The following is a 6,534-nucleotide window of genomic DNA, read 5'->3' on the forward strand; positions in this document are numbered from 1 at the left end:
GGAGAAAGAGGCTTTGAGAAGTCGGAATGGAATTTCGGATTTGTTTACGTTGGATTTGAAGGGTGAAGAGAGTGAATGGAAGCTAAATGCTCTGTACTAAATCTTATCTCTTAAAATGAGCAATTCTTGCACAAAATTCGCTGGTCTCACCCGGGAATCGAACCAGCTAAATTTTATCAGACTTTATCATACCTAGGGAGCCGTGGTTGCCGAGTGGTTTGACCTATGGCCTCTCAAGCAGAGGATCGTGGGTTCAAACCCCGGCTCGCACCTCTGAGTTTTTCGAAATTCATGGGCGAAATTACATTACAAATTTACCACGAGCTTTACGGTGAAGGAAAACATCGTGAGGAAACCTGCACAACAAACCTGCGAAGCAATTCAACGGTGTGTGTGAAGTTCCCAATCCGCACTGGGCCCGCGTGGGAACTACTGCCCAAGCCCTCTCATTTCGAGAGGAGGCCTGTGCCCTGCAGTGGGACGAATATAGGCTGGGATGATGATGATGATCATACTATGTTTGTGAATTTGTGTGTTTATGTTTATCTTGCTCTGGGTACGTAAGTAAGTTAAATGTCCCAGTGCTTGAAGTTGCTCTAACCGGATGGCCAAGTGGTTAGAGAACCTGACTACGAAGCTTTAGATCCCGGGTTCGATTCCCGGCCGGGGCAGATATTTGTATGAATGTTTGTTCTCGGGTCTTGAATGCTTAATATGGATTTAAGTTTGCATTTATTGATATAAGTAGGATGTTTATCCGTTGCCATAGTACAAGCTTTGCTTAGTTTGGGACTAGGTCAATTGCTATTTATTTATTAAGGCAAAATTGTACGAAGATTACATAATATAATGAAATAACAGTCTACAATACCCCTTCTTTGGACAGTCGGGTTAAAAATACGTCTGGTGCGGAGGCCGCCGATGAACCTTTATTGTACCTAACATAGATAGATAGATAGATAGAAACTTCAAAAATAACATGGCTCTATACACGTTTTTGATAAAAAAACCAAGGAATAAACACATTGTTAACATTGTTATATTTCAAATAAATTCTTTTGTTATTCTTAAGATTGTAATTGCTGCCATCTGTTGGGACGGCGAGGGGCACTGGGCCATTTAACGCGAAGATAACATTAGATTAAGATATTGAAATAAGCTTTATAGCATATAATATAACGTACAACTTTTTAATAAAAAAAGAGTGCTGTCTTCGCCAACAAACTGCTTAATAGTTTGGCGAAAATATTATTATTATTTAGAAGCCTGTAGAGGTGTCCCACTGCTGGGCAAAGCCCCCCCCATGTCCTCCACTCTACCCGTTCTTGGGCGATTTCTGACCAGCTGCGAAGAAAGGCGTCCAGATCATCCCGCCATCGACGCCTGGGTCTGCCACGCCGCCGAAGTCCGTTTTGTGGTATCCAGTCTGTGGCTATTTTAGCCCACCTATTGGGTTCCATACGAAAATATCAAAATAAAAAAAATACCTGCTCATACTAATCCATAGGATGGATTATTGTTCAGCATTGCTCGCCCTTTTTTTTATTTCAATCACGGAAATCTTAAGGCATGATAATCGGAAGACATAATGCTTCGGATTATCACGTCGTACATTATTGCGCGTACATTATTGGTTCCCTACTAGTTCGGTACGGGGTGATAATTCGAGCAGTTAAGCACGGATAGTCAGGCCGTGCATTATTTAAGCGTGCGTCTCGAGCAGGCCATCAACCCCCGACCACCTGGGGGGGAGTACACTTGTGGCGTGTGCGGCCGGGGGATCCCGTCCCGAGTTGGCCTATTTAGTCACTTGCGCAAGTGTCGTCGCGATGCTACTTGGATCATCTGCAAAAGATGTCAAGTCTATTAAGTAACAAGTCGTACATTAACTACACCCAAAGTTCTAAACACTCTTATTAAGGTTCTCGAATTTCGACCGCGGACCGGGAGACGAGCTGTCGGTAGGCCTCCAACAAGATGGAGCGACGATCTGGTTAAGATCGCGGGATCGCAGTAGATCCGAAAAGAACAAGACCGGTCTGAGTGGAGAGCCTTGGGGGAGGCCTATGTCCAGCAGTGGACGTCTTTCGGCTGACATGATGATGTTGTCAGAGATCATATTTTGAACACCGTAACGGCTCATTCACTTTTGCTGCGGACTGTATCTCACCCGACGAGATTAGCAGCTCATCAACCATACATCCCAAATTAAATACTGGTAGGTTGCGCTCAAAAGAGCTTAAACGGAGTGCGGTTGGTAAGCATAGTCCGACCGGAAATGAGTAGAAGGTAATGATTGGATTTTTGGAGACTTTTTGTATTTTTTATTTCAACTTATATCATGGACAGGGATATTTGGAAATAATTCCGATCCGCATTAGCGATCCCTTCAAATAGCGAACCTACTGTGTTAAAAACAAAGTTGTGTTAAATACTTGTGATGTGTAGATATCATTTAAAAAAATATACCTCGTTGAGTTTCTTGCCGGATTCTTCTCACCAGAGGTTTTTCCGAACCCGTGGTAGATTTTTTTTACATTCATATCATAAGTGCTTGTTATATATAGCCTAAATTAAATAAAGATATTTTGACTTTGACTTTGAAGTTTATATTGTAGGTAGTAGATTTATCTACAGGATTCTTCTGGCCATGGGGCTTTAAATGCAAGGATCGATTCTACCCGCATTCGAGCTAACTTTTGTTTCGTAACATTTTCAAATAACATTAAATTAGAAAAAATATTAATCCCCAATGTTATCGTTATGAGTAAGACCTTGTCCAGAAGGGGCGAATTCGTCGCGAATCGTATCGAGCGAATTCATAAGCGCGTTGTCGAGGCACTAGACGTCAATACATCGCGTCCACAAGCATCGCGCGAATTCAAAATACGCGCGTAAATCGCGTATTGCGCGCGAGTCGAGATACTAGGGACGGTTTGTACTCTAGAGCGAGTGCACGTATCGAGTGCCCAAATGCTCGCGCGTTGGTACGCACCTTGTGGACGCAATCGCGCGTAATACGCGCGAGAGAATCGCGGCGAATTCGCCCTTTCTGGACAAGCTCTAAACTAGTATATAGCATACATATCCCAGAATGAGAGGGCTTGGGCCGTAGTTCCCACGCGGGCCAAGTGCGGATTGGGAACTTTACACACTATTGAACTGCTTCGCAGGTTTGTGCTGGTTTCGTCACGATGTTTTCCTTCACAGTAAATTTGAAATGTAATTTCGCACACGAATTTCGAATAACTCAGGGGTGCGAGCCGGGGTTTGAACCCACGATCCTCTGCTTGAGAGGCCATAGGTCAAACCACCAGGCCACCACGGTTTCTGAATTTGACATTTGAAATCTCTTTAAGAGGAACGTTTGACAATGCGCTCGATATCGCGAGAGCTACAGGAACCGGTTCACTAAGGTCGCAAGTCGTATGACTTTCTTAAGGTTTATCGTTGGACGTCTTCCGGCTTATGATGATGATAATCATCCCCAATGGTCATAAAGAGCGTCCAGAGACAATAACCATTACGAATCTTTACATCTCATAAGACATTCGAGTCAATATGCCAATAACAGATTACGCTGACCAACAGTCAAAGCAAACAGGTAGTTCACTTTACAAATAACCGCCTCGCGGGGCATATCTAGTCGCGGGTGACCTGTCGTTTCGCCGAGCAACGTTTGGTATAATTTCGTTACGCCTATTATTCGTTTCGCCGAGTAGTCGGTAGGAAGAATTGCGATATGCAGATTTACTTTTTTACGTTTCTTAATTGTTTCAGTTGATCGAACAATTGTTCGCCGAAACATGATAAGTAGAGTTATCGCATGACATCAAAATGTGTGGTTAGGTGTGACGACGAGCGTCAGCGAGGAGGAGTGTTAGGTAGAATTGTGACCAACAACGCAGGAGCCGAGCGAGCGATGCGAGCGTGCCGCGTCAGCGGCCGGCGAGTGCCAGAACCGAACTGATGGCGTCGCGACTTAGTTTGTTTTGACTTCAATATAAAATAAACACAAATTTGAAAGCGAAAAGTTGTTCGAGCAAACGTTGAAAATGTGTAGTGATTAATCGGCTAAACCAATTTCTGTTTATAGTTATTCGGCTTACTGACTCACAAACCAACTGATTAGTCTACTAAAGGTTGAGTTTCGAATCGTTAGTCTGCGAAACAATACATCTGCGTACAAATTCATCGACGTAACGTTATTTGGCGAAACGTGGTCTGCCAATCAATAATCTGCATAAAAATTGTTGGCGAATCATTAGGTAACCAGTCGTGTCATTTTGGCAAGTCATAATGTAATGTTTGTCATAATTTTTGTTAGTTATAATTGTTTTCCCGCCGCAGCCGTACATTTTCTGAAATTTTTAAATGTTCATCCCATAAAAAACTGTAGGTTGGGTAAGGTTTACTTTATAACAATTCTGAACAATTCATGGATTCAGTGAAAAAATAATTATGACAAACAATACATTATGATATGACTTTCAACAATTATGCGAGCCGATATGTACCCACCGCCTCCAGTTAAGTATTTGTAGGTACCTCTAATGCAGACATTATTAGGGAAGCAAATGATAAACGAATAAAAAAATGGCATTGTTCTATCTTTTGATAGTGTGAACTCAGTTTTTTTTATAGCTTAAAAAGGATTCCCATTTTGAGTACACGTTATAATTTAAACTTTATATCTCCACGCAATCCTGAAAAAAAAGATCGTTTTTTGGAATGAGCCTTATTTTTTAAGTAAGTATAATTTATACTAAAATTATTGTTATTAAGACCGACTTTTCTTTTTAATTAAAATTTATAGCTAAATTAAAACTAGAGTCCTTTCACTCTTCTGTGGCCCGGCGGAAGACCAGTGCTGGTTTTCAACCAGCGACATACTGAGCCGGGACCTTTTTATAGCGGCAACACTTCTTATTGTTATTTTTCCTAACCTGTGTAATGTGTCACTGCTGTTATAAATAAATTATTTTCTTTCTTTCTTTCTAAAGCCACAGCAAACAATAGTGAAAACAAATGCAGTATTGAAGCGGTAAAAACCTGCCTAAGCTGTTGTAATCTTCACTAAGGTTAGCAAATGGAGCGAAAAGCGAAGTTATTGTGGCGGTGTATGGAATCACGGTCATAAATAAAAATGAGTGAGACAGGAGATATGGCAATGTTTGCCAACCGTTTACGGAAATGGCATTTTGTAGAGTTGCCACGGTTTTCACACCGCGCGGACTATTACAAAGCACCGACAAAAAAAGATGGTTTTTTTTCAGTGTCTGTCTGTCTGAAGCACCGTAGATCTCAAATGGATTTCATGACAAATTTTCAAGAAAATCAATACATGGCCTTATTATTTTAGAGCGATTACTTCCACGCAACCTTTTCACTGGAAAGAAGTCGTCTGTATTTCCGGATAAATACAATCAAGGGCTTTTCAAGGCTAGAGTGAATAGGCTGTTACTGAACCATTGAGATACACCTTTGGCCTCATCTGCACTTAACATCAGGTTAGATAAGGGTCAATCACGGTCAGATTTATGTAAAAAAAAGTAAGATAGATTTTAGCAAGTGTTGCAAAATACAAACTTACCATACATACATATTTACAACAAATAGACATATAATTATATTCATGCAAAAGATAATAACCTGACGACCTGGTTAAGATCGCGGGATCGCGGTGGATGCGAAAAGCACAAGACCGGTCTGAGTGGAGAGCCTTGGGGGAGGCCTATGTCCAGCAGTGGACGTCTTTCGGCTGACATAATGATGAAAAGATAATAAATAGAGCTCCCCAAGCACAGACTTAAAGGTACGTAAGGACTTAAAAGGACAACTAAAATTACTATTTCTATAATAAAAAATATACCAAATAGAAACTTTAGGTATTTTATAAACTTCAAATGTTCTTCGCTGTTGGCCCCTGATTACCTTGGTCATATAAGATTTCACTTTATGCAATAGAGCACAAATACTAGATTGTACAACAGGAGCATAAAACGAGTCAGCATATAATACATATTTATTCAGACTCATCCATTTTGTTAGTAATACATAATCACTTATTGACTAATGTTAGCGTTCTATGTATATAGCCATTCGAGCCGGTACGGCGAGGGTGGATAGACACGTCGAGGGGAAAATAGGTTCAATGCTCGAGTTTTACACTGCGTTTCACTTCGAATGAGAGGAGATGAAATTATAAGAACAGAAGAAAAATTGTTCATTTACTAGGTACCTTTTATTTATCATGCGTTGCTAATATAAATATCTTGTTTTATTAATTTTTAGTTTTACATAAAATGAAAGAATCCAAAAATATATAGAAACTTTTTTGTTTGTGGCTGTTGACACCTGATTACTTTGGTCTTATACGAAAATGTTACTTTACGCAATAGAGCATAAAAAGTCATTTTATGTCGCCTAGATCCAGCATAAACACGAACTTTACGAGCATGAGAAGTGAAAAAATATTTTATGTATCCCACATGCAGTATAAATATGAATTTCACTAGCATACAGACGGAAAAA

This window comes from Choristoneura fumiferana, chromosome 13 (genome assembly GCF_025370935.1).
Source record: "Choristoneura fumiferana chromosome 13, NRCan_CFum_1, whole genome shotgun sequence".
NCBI classification, from domain to species: Eukaryota; Metazoa; Arthropoda; class Insecta; order Lepidoptera; family Tortricidae; genus Choristoneura; species Choristoneura fumiferana.